Here is a 17,135-nt window from a genome sequence, read left to right as displayed (position 1 = left end):
AAGAATAGCTGTTAAATGTAGATTGGAGAACCTTGAGAACACTTCTTGATTTTCTCTGTAAATTTTAAGAGGTGTTGGTGATGCCCACTTAGATTTAAACCTTGAGTTGCCTCATGTTATGTACAAGGTTTGGGGAGGGTTCTGTTGCATACAGCAGTTCTCTGATCTAATTCCTCAGTGTAATGCAATTAGTAGCCATCATGGAGCTAGAAAATGCAATAAACCAGAAAATCATCCAGGTTGGTTGTGTACCATGGGAGCTTCTGTTGACACAGGAATTGCTCTAAGGGCTGATGGGGGCTCCTTGTAGGGGTCAGACAGGATAAGGTCAACAAGCTCTTCACCAGTCATGTTGTGCAGATTGGAAGTGAGGGGCATTACTTTCCCAAAATTTTATTTTCTGAATGTATAAATTGTCTGGATCACTTAAGATCTAGAACCTGCAAATGTCCTATAGGATTTTTGCGTTTTCCATAGGAAGTGGGCTACATTTGGGTAATGCCTGGAAAAAACACCACCTTTGTTGTGCAGCACTAAGAATAAATCTGGTATCATCATTTAGAAAAGATTAGTCAAAATTGCCTTGTGGTCTCCCTGCTCCAGCTCAGGTACTGTCCAGAATGGGCACGCATCATGTGAGATTTAATGAGAACCCAGACCTAGCTGGAATCATTGAGGATTATTTTTATTAAGCTTGATGTAGGAAAGCAGCTCTGCTCAATTCATTGCAGGAGTTGACTCACACACCATCTTGAGGGTGTTTGACTCAACATATGCCTAGTCATTTATCTAATGTTGATGTCAACGATTTGTTGGGTTTTGATACAGTGTTTCCCAGTTTTCTGTTTGTTTCCTTCCTGCAGTGGCTGTATATCCAAAACATTTTGACATTTTTTTCATACGAATTATCTCTGGCCCTGCCAGAAATTTAGTCAAGTCTTTTGGTTTTGTAAATCATTTTATGAGGTTTCTCCACTTAGGATTTGACTTTCGGCTAATGCATTATTTCACTTTACATTTTTTTCTTGCCTGAGGATTTGAGAACAGACCAATCTCACTTTCTTAGGAGCAAGTCAAACCTATGTCTTTAAATGGTACTTGAGACAGATTTCTTTCTGCCTGAGAATGTTGTTTAAAAACTTTGGTTTTTTGCACTAAGACTGCCTTTTTGCCACCTCTTGTTTTTAGGTTCAATTTGAAAATATGCTTTCTTCAAATCTTCTATGTGTACTCTAAATTATTCCTCTTACTGGTAATAGAATGCAAGTGCAAAATTTTTAAGCACTTTAAGTAAAACCAGTACTTGAATTCTTAACAGACTTTACTGGAGATCTGTGGGGGGGGGGGAGGTTCATTGCAAAAATACTGTCAAAAGCATTCTTTTGATTTGATAATGAAAAAGAAAAGCAAATGATTCATTTGATTTAGGGATACAAAAATAATGTATGTTTGAGGGGGTGATACAATTTCTTTTTTTTTCTTGCATTTTGCAACCTGATCTGTGCTGAGCTGCTCAGTAAGTATTGATTTGCACATAGCCTCGGGATGTACACGTGTCAGGAGCAATTCACTAAGGGTCATTTCTTCTCCCATCCCCACAGTTAGGGCTGTAGCACTGTTTCCTTTTAAAAAAAAAAAAAAAAAAAAAAAAAAAACAAAAAACCAAGCAACAACAAAAAAACTGATTTAACTGATTTGAGTTCTCCAGGTTTCGGCTTAAGTTGCTTTGCATCAATTAGTACAAGTTGGTGAAAGCTGACAGAAAGCAGAAATGCAACTGATGAGGGGTAAGACATTGAGAAAGTGAAATTAAACACTGTGGGAAGGTTTGCCTTTAGGCAGAGGGTTGAGGAGGCAGGTTTTTGAGTAGCTACATTTTTGTGTCAGGATCCATTCTTTCACATTGTCAAATTATTGCTGCGCCTATTTATGGGTGCCCATAACAAGGCAGAAGAGGTTTTGAGTCACTGAGCTTGTTCTTTCTCTCCTTAGTGCACATTTTCTGTGTGTTGTCTTCTGTGATCTTTATTTAGTTTTTCATTGTTTATTTACACTGCCACTTCATGAATTCTTTAAATCATTGCCTATGTAGAGGGGAATCTGGACAGAATTACTCTTGCAGCTTTAAGTCTTGCTGACAGGAGGAGAGAAAAAGAGAGCTTTTGTCCCCTAGAGAAATGCAGGAACTGTGGCCATTTAGAATTGGACAGACGTGGTGGCTTTGAGGGAGATACTGTGATAGAAGTGCTGCCTTTTATGTTGTATCCTATCTGTTGGGGCTCCTTAATTCAAATGTTTTCCATGAGACTAGGATCCGTATGCTGTTAGCAGATGGGTTAATTGTTTTTTTTTTTTTTGAGGGGTGGCAGAAACGTGTGTGGAAATGTAAGGTAGCATAGACTTTTTTCCTTATTTTGAGAACTTGTTCAGATTTTCCATAGGAGAGAAAAGGGTAGAGTTTTTCTGTAGTAATATAAGCCAACAAAGTGTGATGGAGAACAGACTGGATATGTTTCCCTTTGCTCATTCCCTGTGGAAAACCTTGATTGCCATTTCCTCAAAGATGTTAATGTCTTGCATTCATGCTTTAAAATAATTTTCCACTTGATTTTCCTGCCTTTCATCAGAGGCAGGTACTGGAGGTAGGGAGGGGCCCATTAAATCTCTGTGTCTCTAAGCTTCTTTAAAGTCATGTTAGGAGTAGGGCAGAGAGAGGGAGATGGTCTGAGGTGAGGAACTGTGGTTTTATGGGAGTGAAGCTCAATTTCGAAGTGGTACCTTTAGTCAAAAGGGTTTTTAGATCCTTTCCCCTTCATTCTGTTTTAGAAAAACCCCACACAAATGCTTACTCTTGCTGTTATTGAAAGATTTGATATAGTTGGAATAGATTGTCTTAAGAAAAAGAGAAGTTGTCTTAAAAAGAAACAGAACTTATGATTAATTGCAAATACCTCATAATTGTAGGTATGATCCTCTCAGAGCAGAGTACATAAGCACTTGAATGTTGGTATATACCTGTATGTTCAGTATGCATGTTGGAATTTGCCTTTTGCCAACTATTTTGATAGTAAATGTGGCTCATTTGAATTTTTAGAGAAGTGGGTGTGAGCTTGGCTGAAGCTTGTTTACTTAATAGAATAAGTGCTCCAGAACATTTTTGAATTGGACTTTAACCCATTCTAGTATGAGGCTTTTTCCCATTCTGACAGGAATCGCTCTGCTTTTCTTAGTCGTGGTTGACATTCATAGTCCCTGTTTTGCTAAGGTGACAATGGGGAAAATAGAGGACACCCTAAACTGGTATTTTGTAAGTGCAGAAGTAGTGGCACAGTAGCTCTGTCAAGCAAGAGTTGTAATCAGTAGCCTCTTTGAAAATCATGGAAGCTAATGCTTATTTCCTTTTTTCTACTTTTTTTCTTCTCCCCTCAGGAAATACTGTTGTGCTGAGGAAGAAAACAGCTCTCTCCTCCCCCCCTTTTTTTTTTCCCACCCTCCCCTCCTTTCTTCTTGCCTGATTCAGAAGCTCCAGGAATGTGCTAATTGGCGGCGGCCTCTTCAGAAAGGTAAGGGGTAATTGTTATCTGCTTTTCAAGGTGTCTTGCCTGCTCTGCTCCTTCTGGAAGGACAGGTGATGGCAGAAGAAGTTTGTCTTCATGGAGTTTAGCCAAGCTTCTGGTTCATGTGGGTTGCCCTTCTAGCGCTGGAATGCAAACAGGAGCTTTGTGCACTTCTTGCTCTACTACTAAGTGTAGGATACTGTCCCTTGAGAAAATCTAGAAGATGAGATATATTTTAAATACTTGTAGAGGAAAAAAAGTAAAACTGTTGTATTGCAGACTGATTAACTAAATCTTTGCCTGAATATCAGCTTGGATGGAAAGACAGAGTGTTAGGTCTGGAGAAGGCAAGTTGAAGAATCTTGAAGTGCTTCTTTTGTTATTATCACACATGTACTTCTGATTGGGCAAATACGGATTGGTTTAGTTGTTGTTCTGGTTAGTTTTTTAAACGTGATGTCTTCTCTGCTGTCTGTCATGGTTTTGTGGCTGGTTGTATCCCTGACAGATAAGACAGGAGCTATCTGGAAGCCCAACTCTAGTTCTGAATGGTGAAATGCATGGCCAGTCTTTAACTATCTGGACTTCTTTCAGTTTTGGACTGAAGTGCAAAATGTGGTGTGTGAGAGGAATTTAATTTTGTAGCTATGTGGTGATCGGAAAATCCATGTCCATCTTTTCACTGCAAGGCATTCAGTTTGTGTTGGGGATATATCAAGTCCAAAAAATTAATGCTGATTCATAGAGCATCGTGAGCTGCAGGAGTAGACTCAAGTTTGTTGCTAGACAAATTGCATATGTATTTTAATATTAAAGATTTGTATATGCTTAGGAGCTGTAGTGCTTTGAGATGTCATTTCCTCTTCCATCTTTGTGATAGATGTTAATGCTCTTTGTAGTGGAGGAAATATCTTCTGTCTAGACCTCAGCCACTCTGGTTGGAATTGACATCTTAACTTAATCCAGCACTGAGAAGGGATTTATGCTAACTTGCTAGGCTCTGAATTGGAGAGGCCAGTGCATGATGGAAGTTTTCCTGCTGGATTGCTTGATGGTGCTAACATTTGTGAAGGGTTTTGAAAGACAGTGCGATGCAATAGTGTCTTAAATTGCCCCAGCAAGATTTGTCAGAGTTCATTTGTCAGACCCTCACGCTGACTAAGTACACTAATGTATCAAGGATAAGCTCCAGACAGGTAATGTGCCTTGGGATGTTCTTTTTCTTATTCTCCATCTCATTCTTGCTGCTGCAGAGGCAAGCTAAGTCTTTATTGAACAGCCACTACCAGCTGTCTGGCTACTTTCTGCAATAAAGCTAATGATCTAATGGGCAAGTGTTTCTTGGGGACCTTCAGCTGAAGCAGAGACAAGGAGAAACATACAGACCAGCTAAAGGGTTCTCAAGGGGTTTGCAATTTCCCCAGGGCTCCTTCTATGTAATTACCTGTCTCTCTCTTTGTCTCCTATCTTTTAATGCAGCAGGAGTGTCAGACTCAAGGCCGCTAATCTTCGTTACTATGGAAAAGCTGGTTACACTCCTCTTCGTGCACTTCAGAAATGGCAATCGTTGGTCCCCAGCTGGTTCTCTGAATCTAACTTAGAAATGGATGATAGCTTTCCTCCTTGGTGCCAGACTAAAGAATGCAGCTGCCTGTTGCAGGCAGGCATTGCCTTTACCACTGATGCTGTGGCATGCTGAGAGGAACCTGCAGGAGCTGCCTTGTGGCTTCTGAACGTGTTTTCTCCCAAACAAGCAAAGGCTCTAAAATTCCTTTGAAACACAAAATTTTGGGGCACACTGAGATGTGGGAGGCTTGGCTGAGCTGCACATGTGGAGGAAGGATTCTATAAGGATTCATAGCTCCAGCTGAGTTTTTGTACTGTTTCTGAATGCCTTCAAACTCCCTGGGCTGGGGGCTGAGGGAAGCTTTAGATCTCTTTTGCAGGATTGTGAGCATCGCTTCTTGTTATCGTCTCCCTCCCAGCATATGCCACTGCTCAGTTCAGTAGGATCAGCTGAGGGGCTGTGCACAGCTATTTCTCTCTGGCTGGATACATCTGTTTGTCCCTCTTGCACAGCACTGGAAATTTGGAGGGGAATCCCTGCCTGCTGCTCCCCTCCTCCTTTTCCTGTATATGCTTCCTGAGTTGCAACATGTCAGACAGATCATTGCTCTGAAGCTGTGGCTTGGGAAGGGCTCCAGCACAAAGGCCTTGTCGCTGCGTGCTCCTTTTCATCCTAGTGAGGAGAGGGAAACAGTCCTGTGTTGGACAGGGTCCCTTTCCAGCTGCTGCAGGCTTGCACGCCCAGGAAGTGTGTGGTGCTGAGCCCCTTTATGGTACCTTTGTAAAACATGTTTAACTGTCTGCAAATGTACGGTATTTAAGCAGCGGAGTCTGTATTATCAAATGCAGTCATGCAGACTGTAGTCCTCGGGTGAAAAGCTCTGGGGGGAGAGGCTGGATGTGACAGTGAAATTTGAGAACCAAAGCAAGGGGAAATTCTTGCCCATGTGTTGGACTAGAGCAGGTTCAGTAGAGGTGGAGGATGGGGAACAAATTTCCTCAGTTTGGAAATGTTGAAGGAGGCAGTCAGAAAGGAGAGGGAGAGGCAGGGCAGGGAAAAGGCAACAAAAGATCAGGCTGTCCAGTGGGCCACAGTTTGCTGTGTTTTGTTTTTTGCCTTTAATGCCGTGCTTTTCTCTGCCTGTTCTTCTTAAATAAATTTGGGCAAAGATAATTTTCAAGTTTTTTGTTTGTTAAAAGAGCAATCCTACCTCCATTCAATTATTTTCAGAAGTTGTTTTGTATCACTGCATCTAGAATGACTATTTCACACTGATTTTTTTTTTTTGAGAACTTTTATTTCCCTCATCATTTCCCAATTTTCCATTTTCATTTGTATCAAGGATGACGGGTTCTTCCAGAGATCTCAATTTGCAAAGCCTTAACCATGTCCCACTGTAAATCAGGACTTTGCCACTGCTTAAAGTCTTTAAGTACTTCATTAACTTAACAATAAGCCTGCCCTCTCTTGCTTTTTATGACAACCTTTGATTTTTTTTGGAGTTTCATTTCATGAATGTCACAGGTATTAATTCTTTACTCTGATATGGAGAAGACTTAAATCTTAAACTTTAGTGAAGAAGGAAAAATAACTTCAATCATGAGTTGATATTTCAAAATCACGTTTTCCAGGGGTTTTTGTCTTTTCTCCTCTGTCTGGCATACACATGGTTTTATGTGGTGCTGCCTAGGGTATTGTGAGGGCTGGGTACTACTTGCAGCCCAGGCTGTGGTAGCAGAAATTGTTCATCCTGCTCATCCCTTTTTGGCTTAGCCCACGGGAAGACTCCTGTTCAGTTAGCCCAGTCATTACAGTAGAGAGCTGCACTAATATCTTGCCAGCTGCAGGACAGAACATATTTCGTCTTGGAAGCTTTGCCATGAATAAATTTTCCTAGAAAATTCTGTGCGGATTTGAACTGCCAGGCAAACTTATACTGCGAAGTGCTTTGTAAAATGTGTCCTAAAACATCTTTATCTGGTGCTGATGGCCTTAAAAGCCAGATGAAGTGCATCAGTGACTCATGGTCAGTTACTGCCCTGCTGTGTGATGTAAACCAGAGCTTGCTTTGGTGCCTTCTTGCATTCAGCCTTTCAGGCTGGATGGTGAATTTCAAGCTTGTGCTTGTAGTCTGCCGTTCATACCTAACCAAGCTCTTCTCTTGAAAGAGATCTCTTAAATTGCTTGTAACATAAATAGAAAGTTTCCAGTCACTTCCTTACTATTCTAGTTACTATTCTTGATTAAACAGATTAGATCTGAATGTTAGAATGACCCAGGAAGTTTTATTTCCCCTTCTCCTCACCTTCTTTCCTTCCATTCCTCTATCAAAATACAGATTTGTTGCAGTTTGAAGCCTTATGATTTTTCAGTCTTCTGGTGGGCATTGTTGTGCAAGAGTGGAAGCTTAACATTTTAAAGAAGGAAAAGGGAAGGTGTGTGGCTTTGGGTTTTCTTTATTTTTTAAAGTTTCCCAAATACATTTGGGTATTTCTAACAGTTATAATAAAATCAGTTGATTAGGCAAGTAAGTTAGGTATATGAAGCAAAGCACTGTTTTCCAGCAAAATGAGCAGCTAGGATGTATTTCAGTCTTCAGATGCTTGGCTAAATAATGGTGGCATACGTTTTTTGCTGCTAGAAGTTGAGATTTTGGCGGTCATATGCAACTGTGAAATCTGTAGGCATATACTGTAGCAGAAGCTGTCTTTATGCATATACAGCACATGGTATTTGGCTTGGGAGAAAGTTCTTCGCTCTCTAAGAAAGTCAGGTTTTTGATGGAACTGACTGCTTCATAGTTTGTGCTTCATAGTTAAAATTTTTATTCTGGAAGGACAAATAAGTTGTATGTACTAAAGATATTGTTGTTTTGCCCCTGTTCCCAGCAACACAATCTATTTCCCTGTCTCTTTCTTTTTTCCAAGTGTTTCTTTCCAAGCTTGTGATCATAATTACAGTGAGAAGTAGATGACATACATCTGTATATTCCAGCAGGAAAACTGAGCCTTGGAAGAATTTTGGACTGTGGGACATTTCCGTACTCTGTCTTAAAAGTGTTTTGGTATTCCCAAAGGGCTCTGGAAATGTCAATCTGATAAGACACTGGGTGTGGGGAGGATAGAGAGTAAAAGGAAAAGGATGGAAGAAGTATGTGAGTGGTGGTTCACCAGTGTCACATTAATAGAATCCTCGAATCAAGTGCTCATTCATTTTAACTAGAGGCTAATTAATCAGAGTGAGTAGATAAAATGATAAGCTGCTTTTAATGAAGTGAAGCAGCTTTATTAGCAGTAAGCAAAACGCAAAATATTTGGTCTCTGGCACATGTGGTTTTCATGGGGGCTGTGGTTTGCCACCAGCTCTGGATTGTGCTAGCCTTTTTCTTGCGGCACTCTGCTGGCTGTGCTGTCTGTGTGTTTCAGCATGTGGCCAATTCAGAATTCAGGAAATAGAGTCTAATCAGAAGCAGGTGTAACATTTTAAAACCAGAAGGAATGTTCCTCACAGATCTTTTTCTGTGCCAGATTAGCATTTGCCAATTTTCAAACTTCGGATGCTGTTATTTTTCTTTGGAGATAGCAGGCTTTATGCTTCCAAGCAGACAAACAAAAAGCTGTGTGGATTTACCAGAGTGCCGCTGTTTGAAAGGCAGCAATATGATCCTGCTTGCTAACTGCTAACATAGCCTGAAACCAATGAGTAATTATCCACCCATTTGCAACTTAAGAACAGAAATGTACCAGGCTGGTGCTGCTTGTGTGTATGGTTAAGTAGAGGGTCAAAGCCAGCGTGCCACTGTTAAACTGGAGCAGGCTTGCACGCTCCTGTTTCAGAGGGCTTTCTGCAGTGCATCTGTGCCATTGTGCTGTTCCCCGGTGTCTCTCTGGAAAAGCTGTAGAAGCCATTCGATGGACTATGATGTGCATGGCAGCGCAAGGCTATAATAGGAAATACATAAATGAGTCATAGATTAAGATAATGACGTAATTTACATTGGACTGAATTACATTAAGTGCCCACATTTAGGCTCGAAATGAACTTCACTTAAGGCTATGTATATCTTTGTTGAAATAAGCTAAAATTAACAAATTATTCATTAAAGTCACCTCGAAGTAAACTTAGAAACTACCAGTTGGTTAAGGTTCCGGTAGTTATGTGAACTGGAGAAGCTGAGCTGGTAGGTGAATGTGATTTGCGAATAGGATGCTGGCAAGGAAATTGTCTTCTCCCCACCAGCCTTTCCTTAAAAGACTGCCTCTCAGCGCCATTCAAGTGTAAATCCTTGTGCAACAAAGGGGAGGCTGGCAGCTCCACCGGTTCAGCAGTATAAGCGATCTCTCATGCTTCAGTTGAAAGGTTGAATCCCTGAAACGAGAATGCTGCTATAGAAGGAAGCTCTCAAAAGGCAGCTGAGAATGGCGGGGTGGGGGGGAGCACAGGGTTGGAAAGCTGTTGAGATCCTTGAAAGTGCAGTGACAGTTTTTGTCTTTACTGTAAAATGACCTGGAGGCAGCTGGACAAAAGAAAAGGCTGCTGTTCAGGTGAAGTTGCCATCACCACTCTAGGAGGTGGATTTTACTTGTTCTCTCCCTTAGGAACACAGCATGCTGCTCTATTTGCCAGCACTGTATGTGGTGCCAATATTTTGTCTACAGTGCGCATTGAGTCCCTCTTAGTTTTCCTGTTTGGATTATTCTTTCTAACGACTTTGTGTTGCAAGTCTCGAAGCTTTGGAATTGTGACTTCTTGCTTTGCAAAACAGAGTATGAAATCATGGACATTGGGTTTTACACTGAAAGGATGAGGTTAATCTTGCACCTTCTGAAACCCTTGTAAATATTTGACTGGCTACTCGGCAACACAGCTGAACGGCCTGAGTTAATGCTTAATGTGAGAGTGGTCCTGAAGTGCATGGCTTTGGTGATGGGCCAAGGGTCACAGAGTGAGCACTATTTCCCCATGAAGACATCTGTGCTCCCTGTTCCTTATCTTCCAGGATTCCTCCCTTTCCCCCTCCACTGCCCCAGATCTGCAGGCAGGAGGAGGTGAGATAGCTGAGTCCACTCCAGGCAGAGTCAGCTGGGTGTGTTCAGGTGGCAGTAAAATTGATTTGGGCTGTCCTGCTGACTTTCTCTGCCCTGGTGCTTTTGCTGGTCCAGCAGCAGTGTGGTAATCCTTGATGTCCAAGTGAGGGTGAGTCTATCAGGCTCTTCACAACTACATCTGGGTTTGGAAGAAAGTTTTTGTGCACATATAAATGGCACCAGTGGGCAGTTGGTAGTAACTGGTCACTGGGAAGAAGCAGCCTAGAGACCTGTGACAAATCTGATCCTGAGTATGTTAGAATTTAAATTGCAGGTTCTGATACCTGCCATGCCTTGATAATGTAAAAATACCCTCTTCTTGTGTTCTGAATGAAATGCTTTGTAATGTTGGAAAGTTAGTACCCAGACTATATGGGAAAATGTTTTCAGCTTTATGACCTGGATGAGTGCAAATACCCTTCTTGTTTTACAGGAACTAACCAGTGAAAGACAGCCTTTGCTTTTCTGATGTAAAGATTGATCATTCATAATGTTGTGCCATATCAGTCCTTCCAAGTGGCAAGAACCTTAAATGTCAGTGCAAATGGAAGAAGATTCTTCAATATCATAACAGAGCCATAGCACTGTTTAAAAATAAATGCATTTTTAAACTGATTGTTTAGGTGTGATGACTGTTGCTTGAGGATACCAGCTATCAGAGACCATCCCAGAGACATGTATAATGTATTCCAGTAACTGTATGAAGAAGTAGCACTGCCCTACCTACTGCACCATGAGATGGGAATAAGCAAAACTTTGAGTATTGAAAACGAACTTGTTATATGCTGTTCAAAAAAACTGTAGCACTTTCTACAGCTGTGTTTTTTTAATTATTACTGCTATAAAAAGAAATTTGTTAATTTCTGGCAATAGTTTATTGTTTTGATATTTGGGAGGGGTTGTTGTTTTGTTTGGTGTTTTTTTCTTTGTTTTGGGTTTTTTGTTGGTATTGTTGTTGTCTGGGTTTTAATATGCTGAGTAGTTTTTATGCCCACTTAGCATTTGGTAGTCTCTATTTTCTAGTCTGCATTTCTGTGGTGGAAACTTTGATTCCTGCAGATCAGTTTGGGAAATACCCTATCTGACAAAAATGTCTCAGGAGAAAATGAGCATCTAAGAAAGAAGGCAGTAGTGTTGGAAAAAGTCTGTTCATGGTGGTAAGGAATTTTGACCTCAGACCAGGGACTCACTTGGGAAATGTTCAATATATTTGACTCCAATGATTAGGAGCAAGCCACACAGAAGAAGCTAGAAAAGATAAGGTTTGGGAAAACCTTTTGCTATGTGGCTTGTGATCAGAACACCTCAATCATAGTTCCTACACCTTCTTTTAAGATCTACTAGTGGGCAGACACCTGTGTGGGCCCTGAGCATGGCCTCAGCTGGCAGGTGTTAGTTTAGGTGTTTTTATAGCAGAATACAGTGCTGAAAAAGAATATCATTCTTTACAACCCATTATCAGATGGGGAATTGAGATCTAGGCAGTGGTTCTTCTGAAGGACCGCAGCTTATCATGAGCTCAGCCTAGATTCAAGTGAAGTCCAGCATTAGCTTCCTGGAAGTGTTCAGCAGGTGCCTCTATAAAGTAAGAGTCTGTTGGGCCACTACAAATGCCAACCCTGCATTTCTAACTGAACACATGGATGCACAGAAAAGCAAAGTTATTTTCCTTCAGTTCCCTGGCAAGGGAACTACATAGCTTGGAATAGAATGGAGATTTCCTGATGTCCATTTCCCTCTTATAATTATAAAACAGCGCTGCTTTCTTTTTCATTGTAAACATGAATCGAGCCAAATGGCATGCACAATTAGCTTTTTTTTTCTGCAAAGCTGGGGGGGAAGGAGAGAAGGAGGAGGAGACTGGGGATATAAAGGGGGAGGGGAGAGTCATTCAGGGACACTGTACCTGCTGGGGCACAATGTAATAACCACTGGGGCAGCCTGGCTGCAGATGCATTGTTATCTGCAGTCCCCAATCTGGGAGAGCTGCAAAAGGTTTAATGCAAATCTGAGACCTCTGCCATTGTGTGAGACAGATTAGGGCTCATTTGCATTCCTTCTCCTATAATAATTACCTAGCAAGGAGTGCCTGTTACCATTAGCGTCATTCTGTTTGCCTGTGATAACGCCATCAGCAATCTCTTCTCCACGGATTGTGGACACTGTGAGGGACGGCAGTGGGCCAAAAAAATGATAATAAACGAAATCTGTTGGGAAAGTAGTAGAAAAATGTGAATGCTGAAAAATTAAAATGCAGATAATTTTAGTAATAGCCACTAAATACAGCTGGAGAAATACTGTGAGCTGAAGAGTAAAAGTCAATATTAATCCATAATATTGATGAGTGGTATGGTTTCAAATATAAGTTGAGAAAAGCTAGCACAGGATTTTAACTGAGCTTTATCAATGGTGCTTTCAATAGTTTTGTTCAGTTTTCAGCATTGACTTAGATGGTTCTAAAATCAGTGCAGCTAGAGATCAGTGTTACTGAGAGACAAATGTTAACTGTCTAAAACTGATGTGATGCATCAGAAAGTCAGGTAAAATTCTGCAAACTTAGTGCAGCTTTGGGTCCTGGAACTGAAGCAAAGAAGGATTCCTGACTTAGAAATTAGGGCAGATATTTGGGGTTCTTTTACTATGGGGTTTGTTTGTTTGTTTTTGAGATGGGAGGAGTGAACTAGCAGAAAAGGAATGCAACTAAACCTGGGAGAGTGAAGGTGCTAAAATCAGCTTGTTCTTTCTACACGTTTATTGCATATAGAAGGAACATGAAATACTTTTGAGCAACATTTGCTGTTCTTGCCACTCACTCTCCTTCCCTTGGTTTTTACCCTTTGCCACTCTGATGAAGAAGCTGCTGGAGTGAACCCACCAGAGGCAGAGAGCCCTGAAATTCCCTGTTCAGCTTTGGCTTCTGCCTTGAATCCTCAGCTGTGCATGCACACAGCAGGAGCAGAGAGCAGCTGCTGGGAGTGGAGCCCAGCACCCATCTCAGGGCCTGGTTCCGTGTCACCACAGAAGATCTTTGGATGCTCCTAGTGCAGGGTGTAGGGGGAACTCTGGAAGAAGGTAACATGCCAGATATTCTACATGCCAATCAACATCAGGGAGCGAGCGGGGCTGCCTCTGGTTTGCTACCGATTTCCCTGTTTTGGTGTGAGCTTTCACCTGCCAGTGTTTTCAGTGAAGTAATTCCATCTTTCACAGTGGAGGGGTGGTGAAGCAGGAAGACAAATCAAAGCAGCTCTGACTTTAATCTGCCAAACAGCCACCTTACATATATTTACATAGATGTAGGCTGATTTCTGATCTGCAGCACACTATCAAAATGATGAGTCTCATAGTTGGGTTGTTTTGCGTGCCTTTATTTTTTCAAGTGATATTCTGAGGGCGTGCTGCCGCATTCACCTTGTCATCAGTGTGGAAGCAGTAGAATGCCCAGGATACTGCCTGAAGAGTTGGCTGTGGTTCTGAGGGGAGACAGGAGTGGGGAGTTGCAAGGAGCTTTTCTGTAGATGACCTGTTGGGCAGGGAGTGAGCTGCCAGGGGGAAACCTCAGTTCCTGTGACTGGCATCATTTCTGGCTGTTAGGGATTTGGGTGGATACTCTATTCACATAGCTCTGAATTCAGAGTTTAGAGATCCTTGTGTGTGAACATCCTTAGTTTTCCAAAATTTCCCTCTTGCCATCAGTTGAATTTTCTTAAACTGTGGTAGCAAGGAAAGTGTTTTGACAACACTTAATATCAAGGTACATGGATAGGGCTAAGTGCTGCCTTCCATGATAGCACTAGATATTTAGCATTAACCACAAGTTATATTGATGTGTAAAGGATTAGAGGGAATGGCAGAGGACTGGAAATGTTCCTATTTCTTAAGTCTATTTTTTTTTCCTCTTCATGTATTTACTGCTATAATAATGTTAAAAATCACAAACTTGACAGTTACACAAACGTAAAAGGAAACTTTAAAAGAGAAGTTTAAAAAATAGTTTTAAAGCACATGTTTCTTAAACCAAATGAGTGTTTTTAATTCTAAATAAAAACTAAAGGCTACGACTGTATTTTATAGAAGAGCAGCAGCATAAATCTTTTGTTCCTCTTCAGACCTTTTTCTAGGAAGAAGTAGTAAAATTTGGTGCATAGCTTGTTTTATATATATATAAAATGTACAAGTTGTGCCATCATTATATTGGAATAAAACTGCAGTTGATATAATTGGAAAGGTCTAGTGTATGTAGTGTGTGGGGAAGGACAAGGAAGTTTTGAAGTGTATGGAGAATAATGATTATGTACATCTAAATGTAAGCTAAAACAGCAACATATGTTACTTTGTGAGTAATTGGAGATAATAAAAAAATCTGACTACTTAGATACTGCAGTATGATATGTGAAGCTGTATGTTTACATGTATATACAAACATAGTTTGAAACTTAAAAAATAATACAAAGATAACATAGCTTCTTACAAGGCTTGTATCATTTCTGCAAATTATTCTTCTATGGGCCTTCTTTAATAATTATATTAGTCCAGTCACCATATGTAATTTTAGATTTTTATTTTGATTCTGTTGCAGTGCGTTCCAAGTAATTTGTGTACTTAGCAATATATAGCTTTTCTTCTTTAACCCACCATGTGCATGGGTGTGTTACTCATCTAAAGGCCTCTGTGATCTGGAAGAGATGCATCAGAAATGAGTTTTTGAATCATTTTCCTTGTCTGAGAAGTTGAACTTGGTCTTTAAAGCCTGTTGTTAAAGACCTGTAAAGGCTTGTGAACAGCTGAGGTTTTGTTGGAGGAAGTGTCACCGTAAGTGCAGAGGTGTGAAAGCTCTGTCCCAGCGCAGTGGCACTGGGACTGCTGTTGTTCATCCTGCCTAAAGGGAGGCAGTGGCCTGTCACACCCAGGAGCAAGGAGGTGTTCGTTTGCTCAGGCTCAGGCACACAACCTAAGCTACACAAGCTGGTCTGAGTTGTTTTTCAGTACTGCTGCACTTGAAGGTAAATTTAAGCTGATTGTGTTGTTTTGTTGAAATGCATCTCTGTCCCTCAACAGAAATTCAAATACCTGTTTGGAGAAAGGCTAAAGTTGTAGGCAGATAACCCACTCTGGGAAACAGACATCCCAGCTTGGCATTTGAGAGCAATGCATTTCCAGAAGAGTCACTGAAAAGAGAAAAAAAGTAGGGGGGCTTGTTTGTGCAGTTCACTGCATTAGCAAGCGAAAGACCCACATGGTCAGTATGTTAAACTGACCATCGCACATAAATGAGTCAAAGGAACAGCTGGTTATTCTCTGGTATCTTTAGGCTGTCTGAGAACGATCATCAGGCAATCCTTTCTGTTGTAACAGAGTCCAGATATGGACTGCTTTACGGAAAATGAAAGGGAAGTTACTTTTCTAGCTCAGCAGTAGCACGGGCACACAGCTCCCTGCTCCACTTTCATGTCTCACCATGCCTCCTTCCTCTCTCTCCCTCTCCAGCCGGTTTAATAGCAATGAGGTTACTAGCTGAAGAACTGGCTTTGCTGACTTTTACCTAACGAAAAGGTTTCACAAGCTTTACACTATATGGCATACATATACTTTTCTTAAATACTTGAAGGAAACATGCCCACAGAGAGCATAGATATCCATGAAAACATACTTAAACATATGTTTTATGAAGTAATGTGGATAACTAAACTTTTATATAAGCATAACCATACACCCACACAACTTACAAGACTAGACTTATTTTCAGCTGCCTTATTATCAAAATTATAATTTATATAACATAAATTATGTGAGCCAAAGGAGTTTATGAAGCAGAATTCTGGAATTGGTTTAACTCTCTTGATTCTGCAGAATGTTTCCATCTTAGTAACTGCAATAATTTTTTTTTTAAATTTGGGGGAGTGGAAGGGGAACAGGAGAGCTGGAATTAAAATGTTTTATGAAAAGGGCTGAATATTTGAAGCTTTGCAGAAATCTATGTTTTAACATTTATTGGAAGGCTAATTGCAAATTATTTATTTTCGACCTACTACAGTACAATGTGAGTAGCGGTAGTCTACACACCAAGTCATGAAGAGAAAACAATGAATTTGCACACTGCTGTCCAGTGACACCCAAACTACTGCCCAGTGATAAAATCTGGGTACCCAAAGCAAAGCAGCAGTGTCCTAGGCACAGGGCTCAGCCCAAGGTAATCAGCTTTCCTGAGTTAAAAGAAGTTTAACTGTTTTCTGGGTGGAGCACCATGCAGATTTGTCCAAAGACTGCAAACATTAATCTCTTCATGTGGTTTTGTAAACTTAGGTTTATTTCTTAATTTGTGTACAACTCTGTTGGGTAAAAACATGGTGTTGCTGCAGAGAGCTAATGCACGTGGGTGTGTGTGCATGTTCTTGGCTCAGCCTCCTTGAGGAGGACTGACACACAGGAGCTGGGACTTGTGGGGTGCTTTTCTCAAACAGATCCTCATCCTCTTTGGACTAACTACAACAGAAGATTTTTCAAATTTTTTTTTTATTATTTCTCTTCCCTGCTAACATGACGAAGAAATTTGTTTTCAGTCCTTGTTACTGGAGTGTGACTTTGGTCACAGGTCATGATCTTAAATTTGGATGGGTTACAACTGCAACTAAATAAAGTATGCCATCTTCCCTTGTTCAGTGCGAAGTTAGCTGGGCATTTGAGTAGAAAGGAGTTCACCATTATAGAAGCAGGCAGTCTGAGGAGAATGAGGAAGCTGAGCCCAAGCCTGCAAGCACAGCTTGTGTACATATTTGTTGAAAGCTAATTGGCAACGCAGTTGCCTTTCAGAGTTGTTCTTTCACCTATCAGTAGAGCACAACTCTGGTACTTAATGTACTGTAGATTACGTAAACGCTACCCTGAAATATTTGTACAGGCAATTAACTCTTGTTTTTATACTAC

The 17,135-nt window shown here is 40.9% G+C and overlaps 1 protein-coding gene across 5 annotated transcripts in view; it reads left to right on the top strand.

Annotated features, from left to right (window-relative positions):
* The window catches only part of ZMIZ1 (zinc finger MIZ-type containing 1), a 337,004-nt gene that overhangs the window by 46,397 nt on the left and 273,472 nt on the right, over positions 1-17,135 (top strand). For all 5 annotated transcript variants that reach the window (XM_058028807.1, XM_058028800.1, XM_058028801.1 and 2 more), the window contains exon 2: positions 3,430-3,563. The gene's annotated coding sequence lies outside the window, so the exon portion shown is untranslated. The remainder of the gene's footprint in view (positions 1-3,429; positions 3,564-17,135) is intronic.

The sequence above is a fragment of the Melospiza georgiana genome, chromosome 8 (assembly GCF_028018845.1).
Source record: "Melospiza georgiana isolate bMelGeo1 chromosome 8, bMelGeo1.pri, whole genome shotgun sequence".
Lineage (NCBI taxonomy): Eukaryota > Metazoa > Chordata > Aves > Passeriformes > Passerellidae > Melospiza > Melospiza georgiana.
This window is presented reverse-complemented; position numbering and strand designations above follow the sequence as displayed.